The following is a 12,515-nucleotide window of genomic DNA, read 5'->3' on the forward strand; positions in this document are numbered from 1 at the left end:
GCCTGCCTGCCGAGCTTGGGGCGGCAAAATGCCTAGAGCCGCCCTTGCTCTTTGGTGATGTACACACACGTCCCGACTGTCCCCGGTGTCTCTCAGGGAGAGTCCACTAGATGGTTTGCTACAGCCTGGCTGTCCAGAGCACCAGAGCCAGGGCAGGAGAAAGCTCTTTTAGAACAGGAAAAAAGAACCCGAAAAGAAAGCTACTTCTCCAGCACACTTCTCCTCATCTCTCCCAGATGAAGCTGTGCTGCCCACCCCTCATCACTGGGTGAAGATTTTAAGAACTTTCTGGATCTTACCAAGAGGGTGGCAGACAAGCTGCAGATTCCACCACAGGAGATGGCAGATACTCATCACAAGTTGGTGGAAATTCTGCACACTGCCTTCTCATCTAGAATTGTCCTCCCAATTAATGAGGCGATTCTAGATCCTATCAAAGTCATCTGCCAGACACCAGCCTCCATCTCACCAACCAGCAACAGAGTGTAAAAACCAACCAACCAAACAAACAAAAAAACCTTACATCTCTACCCAAAGAGGCAGACTTTGTTTTCAGCATCTGCAACCCAACTCCATCATAGTGGATGTGGTTAATTCATGAAGCAAGCAACATAATGCCAAGTCAACTCCATATGATCAGGCTTGGCAAGACGGCATATTCATCGACAACATTACTGTTTAGAGTAATAAATTACCAAACTGTCATGGCCAAATAGAATTTTATTAATTATGGGAAACCTAGGATGTTTCTGGGTTTTATTAATTATGGGAAACACAAAAAGAACAGATTCAGACGGTTCTTAGAGACCGTCAGTTAATAGCCAGACTGGTCCTAGAGACACCACTGGATGCAGCAGTTACAGCTGCCCGCCTAGTCTCCATAACAGTGATACTGAGGCAGGTTGTGTTTTTGTTTTTTTTTGTTGGCTACACCTCTCTAGATTGCCCAAAGAGCTACAGACTTCCAGTTTGAAGGGCCAAACTCTTTGCAGAGAAGACAGATTTTCTCTCCACATCTGGAACGATTCTCACACCATGTTACGCTCCTCAGGAATCTACACTGTGGGACAGAGGAGAAGATATATACCTCTCAACCATACCACAGGTCACAATCTTCTCAATACCCACCATCTCAGTGCTATGAGCAACAGTGTAAGAGAACTGGGGCTCAAAAGTGGGAACAGTCTGCACCCCAGTCTGTGACCTCTCCCACTGCCTCTTATAAGCATTTTTGATAAGCTGGTCAAGGGCCTGAACAATGATATCTTACCGTATCAGCTGCCTTTGACAGGTTGGATCACAGAAACCCCCTTGGGGCTGCCAACTGATGTGCCAAGACTACTTCTGCCCCTACTTTCCTGCCCTGGCAGCTTAGGATTTCAGTGCCCTGCCTGGTTTGAGCCAGACCCGCTAGCCTGCTGCAAACCCAGACCCAGGGTCTGAACCATGTCCCCTAACAGCTGTAGGCTTAACTGAAAGCAACTTACAGAAGTGTTCCTGTCTTTAACACTTAGATGTCCAACTCCCAATGGGTTCCAACCCCAAATAAATCCGTTTTACCCTGTTGTGGTGCGGTGCCTCTGCTGGTCATCCTGGGAATTAGCTTGCCAGCCTCTGGAGCGCTCTCTGCAGGATGGTGACTCACCTTGCCGCTGCCCCTGGTGTCCCTCCTGGATCCCGGTACCCCTTCTCTCGGGGTTCTGCCCCCTGCAGTACCCCCACAGTCTTACTAGGTCTCCCCTCCCCAGGGAACCATCAACCCCCTATCCTCACGTCGCCTCAGTCTTTGGCTACTGCCAGTCACCATCTAGCCCCTGCTCACTCAGGCAGACTGCAGTATAATTGCCACTCATCATCAGCAAGGAGAGTTTGGACCTGCTGCCTCTGCCTACCCTTGGGCTGCCCCTCTGCAACCCCAGTACCTTCTTGGCCTTTAGTAAGGCCTGCATTCTCAGGGTTTTCCAGGCTGGAGCTCCCCAGCTCCTCTGGCCTTTCCCCAGCCGTACTCCAGTCTAGGTATCCTGCTCAGCTCCCAGCAGCCAGGCTCATCTCTCTTAACAGCCAGAGAGAGACTGTCTGTTGGCTTCTGGCCCCAGCCCTCTTACAGGGCCTGCCTGGGCCCTCATTAAGCCAGCCACATCTGTGGTCAGCTACCCACTCAGCTTCCCCAGCTGTTCTTAATCCCTCTTACCCTGCTGCAGCCCTCTCCAGGGCTGCTTTTACCCTTCCAGAGCCAAAGCGGGGTGATCACCCCGCTACACCTGTATAAAGCTTATACAGGGTAAAATCATAAATTGTTTGTCCTCTGTAACAGTGATAGAGAGAGATGCACAGCTGTTTGCCCCCTGCCCAGGTATTAATACATACTCTTGGTTAATAAATAAGTAAGAAGTGATTTTATTAGATACAGAAAGTAGGATTTTAAGTGGTTCCAAGTAGTAACAGACAGAACGTGAATTACCAAGTAAAATAAAATAGAACATGCAAGTCTATGCCTAACTGAATACAGATAAAACCTCATCAGTTCCAGTAAGCTTCCTTTTACAGACTAGGCTCCTGCTAGTCTGGGTCCAGCAATCACACACATCCCCTGTAGTTACTGTCCTTTGTTTCAGTTTCTTTCAGGTATCCTTGGGGGTGGAGAGGCTATCTCTTTAGCCAGCTGAAGGCAAAATGGAGGAGTCTCCCAGAGGCTTAAATAGACTTTCTCTTGTGGGTGGAGACCCCTCCTCACTCCTATGCAAAGTCCAGCTCCAAGATGGAGTTTTGGAGTTACATGGGCAAGCCACATGTCCATGTATGACTCTGTTTTTACCAGCTAAGCCACATCCCTGGGAAGGCTCAGATGTGGATTGGCATCTTCAAGTTCATTGTTGGCTTAAGTGGTTTTTGATTGGGCACTTAATTTGCACTTTTCTCAAGAAGCTGACCAAATGCTCTACTAGGCTAGTTAAAATCAAGCCAGTTCACAGCCAATATTTATAACTTCAAATACAAAAATGATAGATGCATACAAATAGGATGAATACAGTAGATCATAACCTTTACATAGAAATGTTACATGGCATATGTAGCCTAAACCATATTCCAATTATATCACATGTACATTCATAAGCATATTCCATAAAGCCTTATGGGGGGCACCATCACACTGCCATCTATACACCTGTCATGACACTCAGAAGTCACCTTACCCTACTTCACAGCAGTTAGGACCACCTCTAGAGCAAAGAGATTGATTTCTAGCCCTGAACCTACAGGGTGTCTACTTCCATATCTCAATACAACCATTGTACAGGAGATTTCCTACTGCTTACCTTTGAGGCAGGATCATTATCAGTACAGACTGCTCCACAAAGGATATTCTCAAAGGTTCTCTTCATTGTAGTGGCATACTAACCCCCGTACAATGACTGGACTTTATCAGCACCAACCTGATGCAGTACAAGTGAGAGCGTTCCTCTCACTACCCACATTCACCATCCTGGGACATGTGTCTCCCTAATACCCTCAGGAGCTCACCTACACAACCACAAGGTTCAGGACAAATGGCCTTCCGCAGAAAGGACCTTCCATATCACTCTTTTGGGGCTAAGGGCTGTCAGAGTATCTGTGCACACTCGCTGCCTTTCATAAAAAACAACACACAAAGGTCACGATGGACTTAATGTGATCTGTATGTTTTGTATAAACTGCCAAGGAGCTGCCAGATCTCCCTCTCTCTGCAAGACGGCACTCAAACTTTGGAATTGATGCACCCATCACAATATGCTCATCTCAGCTGTCTATCTACCAGGGATACAGAACGTGACAACCGACAGTCTCAGTTGGAATTTTCTCACGACAATGAGTGTGTACTAAATTCAGAGGTACCGTGCTTCAAGATATATCTGACTATGGATCTCTTCTCTACTTAATGGAACAACTGCTCCAGCGCCGGCCTGGGAAAACATTCACTGACAGTTGCCCTCATCTTCCCATGGGACAGGGCCACTTGTATGTCTTTTCCCAGTTTCCTACTCTATCCAAGATTCTGTTGAAAATTCAATGAGACAAAGCGAGAGTTATTCTGATTTCCTGTCTTAACCATGACAAGGTGACATCTGGTTCCTTTACCTGACTCAGATGGCAATATGCCCTCCTGTTTCTCTTCAGCCCATTCCTCACCTGCTCTCTTAAAACAATGGGCTGACCCTTCACCCCGACCTACAGGTCCTCTGCCTCTAGGCTTGGCTCCTTCTTAGTTCCAAGGCTTAGAGGCAGAATTCTCTGACAAGCTGAAGGATGTGTTGCAACACAACCAAAAGTTGACCACTCGACATACTTATCTACAAAATGGAAACGACTCCAAGTTTTTGTCATACCACACACAGACCCAACCTTATCTTTCCTCCCTCTGATTCTGCACTACATTTTAAACTCTCACTCAGCTCCCTTAAGGTACATCTCATGGCTAAAATGGCTTCCCACCTGGTGTTTGCTCACCCACTAATGCATAGATTCTTTAAGGGCATTGGGAATGTCTTCCCGCGTGTGACACCACCCACTCCAGGCTGGAACTTTAACCTAGTTCTCAGGGCTTTGACTAGACCTTCTTCCGAGTCCAGGGCAACTTGTTCTCTCTTACTCCTGTCCATGAAGACAGCATTTCTAATTGCTATCACGTCAGCGAGACACATAGGAGAAATAGTGGCCCTGATGGTACATCCATCATTCACGGCCTTTTTTTTTATTTTTATTTTTTTAAGACAAAGTAACTCTAAGGCCATATCTCAAGTTTCTCCCTACTTTCTCTGCACTTCCCATATGAATCAACAGATCCATCTCCCTGTTTTTTTCCCCAAAACCACATTGTGACAACTGGGAGACAATTGTACATATGCTAGATATTAGAAGGACATTAGCATTCTACTTGGACAGGACTAAGGACTTCAGGAAATCCCCTAAACTCTTCCTTTCATCCACAGAAAGATCCAAAAGCTCTGTGATATCTGCTCAAAGACTATCCAAATGGGTCTCTAGTTGCATTAATCACTTATCAAGGGTGCAACTTGCTTCTGTCCAGAGTCCGTACGCACTCCACAAGGTCAGTTCTTCTTCGAGTGATTGCTCATATCCATTCCAGTTAGGTGTGCGCGCTGTGCGTGCACATCTGCCGGAAACTTTTTACCCTAGCAACTCCAGTGGGCCGGCAGGTTGCCCCCTAGAGTGGCGCTGCCATGGAGCTTGATATATACCCCTGCCGGCCCGCCCGCTCCTCAGTTCCTTCTTACCGCCGTGTCGGTTGCTGGAACTGTGGAGTGCGGCTTGCTGTCCTCCACGTCCCTAGCTCTCCTTCATTACTGTCAATAGTTGTAGTTGTAAATAGTTTAAAAAACAGTTTAGAGTTGTATAATAATTAGTAGTCATTGTATATAGTTTATAGAACTTATTCGCGGGTTGGGCCGTTGCCCTTCCCGGCGCCCGGCACCGGGCCCATGCCTGGTTCGCCAGGCTTCAAGCAGTGCTCGGCCTGCAAGAAGCTGATGCCAACTAGCGATCCCCATGACGCATGCCTGAAGTGCCTCGGGGAATCGCATATCGCCGATAAGTGTCGCATCTGCAAGGCCTTTAAGCCTCGAACAAAGAAAGAGAGAGATCAAAGACTGCGGACTCTCCTGATGGAAGTGGCACTGAATCCGGTACCGTCAGTGCAGCCAGCCACCTCTACACTGGCACCGGACCGTGCCAGCACCGGAAAGACACCCCGGCACCGCCCATCCCTGGCACCGGGATCTGATCAAAGACCCTCGACGTCTGCGACATCATCTTGGCAGGCTCGAGTGGAGCGCCCGGCACCTACCTCTGCCGTGGCACCGCCTGCAGGGTTGCCGTCGACTCCGGGCCTGGAAGGTCCGTCGAGTCCGGCCCCTCTTAGCTCCCCTTAAGATCTGGGGTCGAGCTATTAGTCCCATCCACGCCGGAGACCTTCGTTTTGGCGCGGGACTTGATAGCTCTGAATGAGCCATCCCAGCCTCAACCCCCGGTGCGGGTCATCTCCAGAGGCAAGCCAACGTTGAGAGCGCTGTCTCCGGAATCCAGGCATCGATCGCCTTCAAGGCCCTGACGACGTGGACGCTTGCGCTCTCGGCGCCACTCGCAGTCCCGGCACCGCTCTCCTAGGTGGTACCGGTCGCACTCGCGGCGCAGGTCAACGTCGGTATGGTCCCGGTCTGGCTCTTCTCGATACCGGCACCAGGACTCTAGGAGCCGTTCGCGTCGGCAATCAACTCCCTGGTCGACCTCCCGGCACCGCGTCGGTGGCAGGTCCCGGTCCCCAGCGCCATCCCGGCACCGCATCAGACGTAGATCGCGGTCCCGATCCCGGCACCAAGCTGGAGGCAGATCCCAGCACTGAGTACCAGACTGATACCGGTCCCGGTCCCGGCACTGGTATGGCTGCCGGTACCGATCCTCGGCACTGAGAGGATCGTCGGCGTCGGAACTGAGAGATGCCTATCAGCCGAGTTCGGCACCTCCATGGCCTTCGAGGCAGCCATCGGTCTCCTCTCAGGTGGACAGCGTTTATACGCTGGGCCCGGACAGACACGCGGCCCTCTTTCAGGACTCTCCACCTCAAGACCAAGGGCCACAGCAGTGGGGGTTTTGGACTCCTGGGCATACCATCAAGCCCAGGGTCTGCAACATACTTCTCCCCGGCCTGCTGCGGACCGAAGACCACCAGAGTCAACGCTGTCTCGCCCCCCTCCCTCTCCGGAAGGCGAGGACAGGTCCAGCCACCAGGACCCAGAGCTCCCTCTGGAGCCGGAGGGCCGGGCCCAGACGGAACCCCCTCTGGACGCTCTACTGCCAGGGGTCTCCTCGTCATCTTCCCCTGACGAGGCAGTGGCAGGCACCTCGTCCTCCAGCCCTCCCCCTCTCGACCTCAGGGCACATCAGGACCTCCTCAGGCGCGTGGTGCAAAACTTGAATTTACAAGCGGAGGAGGTCGCTGAGATTGAGGATCCGGTGGTCAGCATCCTGTCCACAGATGCTCCCACCAGGGTTGCCCTGCCTTTCATTAGGACCATTCAGGCCAACGCCACCACTATCTGGCAATCACCGGCCTCCATCCCTCCTACCGCACAAGGCATAGAGAGAAAGTACATGGCCCCCTCCAAGGGCTATGAATTCCTATACATCCACCCGACACCGTGCTCCCTCGTGGTACAGTCGGTGAACGAGAGGGAGCGCCATGGACAAGAGGCCCCTGCGCCCAAATCTAAGGAGGCAAGGCGGATGGACCTCCTAGGCTGTAAAGTCTATTCGGCGGGGGTGCTACAGCTCAGGGTCTCCAACCAACAGGCCCTCCTTAGCCGCTACTCTTTTAACTCCTGGGTAGCAGCGGACAAGTTTAAGGAGCTGTTGCCGCAGGAGACACGTCAAGAATTTGTGGCTATTCTTGACGAGGGCAAGAAAGTTGCAAGGACCTCGCTGCAGGCCTCATTGGACGCTGCAGACTCGGCCACTCGGACCCTTGCCTCAGGGCTTACGATGCGCCGCATATCCTGTCTTCAGGTCTCTGGCCTTCCACCGGAGCTCCAGTATACTATCCAGGACCTCCCCTTCGAAGGCCAGGGCCTGTTTTCAGACAAGACAGACCCCAGGCTAAAGAGCCTTAAAGACAATCGGGTCATCATGCGCTCTTTGGGGATGCATGCGCCTGTGACGCAGCGCAGACCCTTCCGGCCGCAGAACAGGCAGCAACAACGCCGGCCGTATCCCCAGTTCCGCCCACGGCAAGACTTTAATAGGCGCCGGGGCAGGAACAGTAGGCGCAGACAGTCGGGTGGCCAAGGGGGGCAGAACCAGGGCTCCTCCAAGGCCCCACCCGGACCCACGCCTTCATTTTGAAGGTGCGCCCGAGGGCGCAGTACCAGTTTCCCCTTCGGATCCTTCCCCACAGTTTTCCAACCGTCTTTCGTTTTTCCTCCAGGCGTGGACCTGAATAACATCAGACCGTTGGGTCTTAAGCACTGTACAGGCCGGTTACCGCCTGCAGTTTTCATCGCCCCCCTCCCACCCCCCACCCTCGTCCCTCTTCAGGGACCCCTCTCACGAGCAATTCCTCCGTCAGGAGGTACAGACGCTCCTCGACAAGGGAGCCATAGACGAGGTTCCAGAGAGCGAGAAGGGCAAGGGGTTTTATTCCCTATACTTTCTGATCCCCAAGGCCAAGGGAGGCCTCAGGCCTATCCTCGACCTGCGAGAACTCAACAAGCATATGGTGAAGTTGAAGTTCCGCATGGTATCCCTGGGGACCATCATCCCATCGCTGGATCCTGGAGACTGGTACGCCACCCTCGACATGCAGGACGCTTACTTTCATATCGCCATATTTCCACAGCACAGGCTTTTCCTTTGTTTTGTGGTCGACTGCCAGCATTATCAATTTGCGGTCCTCCCATTTGGCCTTTCTACGGCCCTGAGGGTATTCACGAAATGCATGGCAGTCGTCGTTGCACATCTTCGGCACATCAGAGCTGCAGGTCCGCGACCACGTCCGCAGGATCAGCAACCTCTTTGCTGCCCTAGGCCTCATTGTCAATGTGGACAAGTCCACTCTGCTCCCCACGCAGAGGATAGAGCTCATCGGGGCCGTTCTGGATTCCACCTTGGCCAGGGTCTTGCTACCATTGCCCAAGTTCCAGTCGCTATCGGCCATCATTCTGCGCTTTCAGGCGGCCCCCCTGACCTCCATAAGAACATGTCTGACCCTCCTGGGCCATATGGCTGCCTGTACGTTCGTGACAGCGTATGCTCGACTCCGCATGAGGCCCCTCCAATCTTGGCTCATCGTTCAGTACCGACCGGTCAGACATTCGTTAGACACAGTTGTCACCATCCCCCAGGGGATACTGGACTCCCTCCGGTGGTGGCTAGACCAGTCCGTCGTGTGTGCAGTGCTCCCGTTCCATCCGCCCCAACCCTCGGCATCCCTGACGACGGACGCCTCAGATCTGGGCTGGGGGGCGCACAGCGGAACCCTGAGGACTCAGGGCCTGTGGTCTCCCCAGGAACTGGACCTCCACATCAACATACGGAAGTTGAGAACGGTCCATCTTGCTTGTCAAGCGTTCGTCCATCACCTTCAAGGTCGCTGTGTCGCTGTGTTCACCGACAACACGATGACCATGTACTATATCAACAAGCAGGGCGGCACCAGATCCTCTCCCCTATGTCAAGAGGCGACGCGGCTCTGGGAATTTTGTATAGCCCATGCTATTCACCTCACCGCCTCCTACCTCCCTGGAGTACAAAACACACTGGCGGATTGCCTGAGCAGATCCTTCCGCTCACACGAGTGGTCCCTTCGCCCGGATGTCGCCCTCTCACTCTTCCAGAGGTGGGGTCGTCCCCGGATGGACCTTTTCGCGTCCAGGGGGAACAGGAAATGTCAGGCATTCTGCTCCTTTCAGGGTCGGGAACCCGGGTCATTAGCGGACGCCTTCCTTATCCCGTGGGCGACCCATCTGTTTTATGTGTTCCCTCCATTTCCACTGGTCCACAAGGTCCTCCTCAAGGTGCGCAAGGACAAAGCTCGCGTGATTCTGATAGCCCCAGCGTGGCCCAGGCAACATTGGTACCCCATATTGCTGGACCTCTCAATAACCAACCCAGTTCCCCTGCCCCTTCACCTGGATCTGATCACCCAGGACCACGGCAGACTCTGTCACCCGGACCTTCGGTCTCTGCATCTCACGGCGTGGCTCCTGTGTGGCTGACCAACTCCGAGTTACGCTGCTCTACCCCGGTTCGGGAGGTTCTCCTGGGCAGTAGGAAGCCTTCCACTAGAGCTACGTATTCAGCCAAGTGGAAGCGTTTTTCCTGTTGGTGCTCGGAGAAGGGTTTTCTCCCTATGGAGGTTTCCATCGCCAATATTCTGGACTACATCTGGTCCCTCAAGGACCAGGGTCTGGTGATATCGTCCCTTCAGGTTCACCTAGCGGCCACCTCCGCCTTTCATCCGGGAGGAGATGGCCGTTCTGTCTTCTCCCACCCTATGGTGGCGAGATTCCTGAAGGGGCTGGAACGTCTCTACCCACAGGTCCATCCCCCTGCCCCTTCATGGGATCTCAACCTCGTTCTGTCTCGGCTCATGGGCCCTCCATTTGAGCTGTTAGCGACTTGCTCCCTGCTCTACCTCTCCTGGAAGACTGCCTTTCCAGTTGCCATCACCTCAGCTAGACGGGTGTCGGAACTCCGGGCCCTCACGGTAGACCCCCTGTATACGGTCTTCCATAAGGACAAAGTGCAGCTGAGACCGCACCCTGCCTTTCTCCCCAAGGTGGTCTCAGCCTTTCACATTAACCAGGAGATCTTCCTTCCCGTCTTTTTCCCAAAACCCCATTCGTCCTGCAGGGAGCAACAACTCCACTCGCTGGATGTCCGTCGGGCACTAGCGTTTTATGTGGAGAGGACCAAACCGTTCTGCAAGTCCCCCCAGCTATTCGTGGCGACAGCAGACCGTGTCAAGGGCCTTCCTATTTCCTCGCAGAGGATATCCTCATGGGTAACATCCTGTATCAGGACCTGTTATGACTTGGCTCACATCCCTACAGGCCGTGTGACTGCGCACTCTACCAGGGCGCAGGCGTCATCGCTGGCTTTCCTTGCCTGAGTGCTGATCCAAGAGATCTGTAGGGCGGCGACCTGGTCATCGGTCCACACTTTCGCTTCCCATTACGCCCTGGTCCGGCAGTCCAGAGATGACGCGGCCTTCGGCTCAGCAGTGCTCCATGCTGCGACTTCTCACTCCGACCCCACCACCTAGGTAAGGCTTGGGATTCACCTAACTGGAATGGATATGAGCAATCACTCGAAGAAGAAAAGACGGTTACTCACCTTTGTAACTGTTGTTCTTCGAGATGTGTTGCTCATATCCATTCCACACCCGCCCTCCTTCCCCACTGTCGGAGTAGCCGGCAAGAAGGAACTGAGGAGCGGGCGGACCGGCAGGGGTATATATCAAGCGCCATGGCGGCGCTACTCTAGGGGGCGACCTGCCGGCCCACTGGAGTTGCTAGGGTAAAAAGTTTCCGGCAGACGTGCACGCGCGGCGTGCACACCTAACTGGAATGGATATGAGCAACACATCTCGAAGAACAACAGTTACAAAGGTGAGTAACCGTCTTTTTCTACCTCAATCACATTCCGTAAGGGATACCCCTATCTCAGCAATCTATAGAGCAACGACTTCGGCCTCTGCTCACACTTTCGCAGAACATTGTGTGATCACTGAAGATTTGGCTGCTGACACCATCTTTAACTCCACAGTACTCTCTGTAGTAAAAGACTCCACTCTGAAGTCCCAGCCTCTAGTGGTGGATACTGCTCGGGAGTCACTCAGGAGTAGGGACACTACTCAAAGAAGAAGAGGAAGTTACTCAACTTGTGCAGTAATGATGGTTCTTCAGAGTTCTCTATAGGGCTCTGTGGTAGAGAAGGAAGTGATGGGGGTTCGTCCGTACAGTACTAAATAGCCTCGAGGCAGACTATGAGAGAGGGAGAGCACATACGCAAGCTCAATGGGACACTGCTACCAAAAGTCTCAGATTAGAGGTGCAGGGGCACACAGACACAGACTGTGGAGCATCCATAGGGACACACATCTCAAAGAACCATCGTTAATGCACAAGGCGAGTAACTTCCTCTTTCAAAGCTCGGTTCTCAGACCAGTCTGTGGAAAAATACTGACATCCCAAGATGGAGTCCAGCATCTTGTGGCCTGGTCACATGTCCATGCAGGGTCATAGCAGTCATCACTCACAGGCTGTCTATAGCGTTCTCAAGAAGGCTCACCAGGTGGGAGATAAGCTTCTCCTAAAGCCTATTGTTTTTTCCTAATGACCCATTGCCCTGAATAGGCCCTTCCCCACCCACTATCTAGACTGAAAGCATCTTATCTAGTGTGTGTTACCCAGGTGTAACTACATTTGAAATACAGGTATGTAGTCAGAATTTATAACTTCAGATGCAAAAATGATACATGCAAACAAATAGGATAATCATATTCCACAAATAATAACTTTTCCAATGACACCTCACATGACTTATCTTGCATAAAATACATTATAGTTATGTCATACTCATATCACAATAATATCGCTGCAAAGAATATGGGGTGCATTTCACACCTCTCATGCAAAGTTGCATGAAGGATTGGAGTTTCTATGAGAATTACAAGTCTGAAAAGGAGATCAGGTTTAGGATGGTCATAATACAGGCCCAAGATGTTTGTTAAAATATGGGTGTGGATCCATATTTCCACTTGCCAGTCCTGGTATCCCAGTGTATTGCTTTATTCAGAATGCTATTTTGGAGTGTCTGGGGAAAAAGCAGAAGAACGAATTGCAATTGCTGTACTTTGTTTCTGAAAGCAACTGAAGAAAAGGAGGGGGATAGTTGTGCTTTTCTCCTCCATCCACTTACACCTCTGTAGTTTTTAACTGATGCAGTGACTTAAACCAAGTTCA

This window comes from Gopherus evgoodei, chromosome 3 (genome assembly GCF_007399415.2).
Source record: "Gopherus evgoodei ecotype Sinaloan lineage chromosome 3, rGopEvg1_v1.p, whole genome shotgun sequence".
NCBI lineage: Eukaryota > Metazoa > Chordata > Testudines > Testudinidae > Gopherus > Gopherus evgoodei.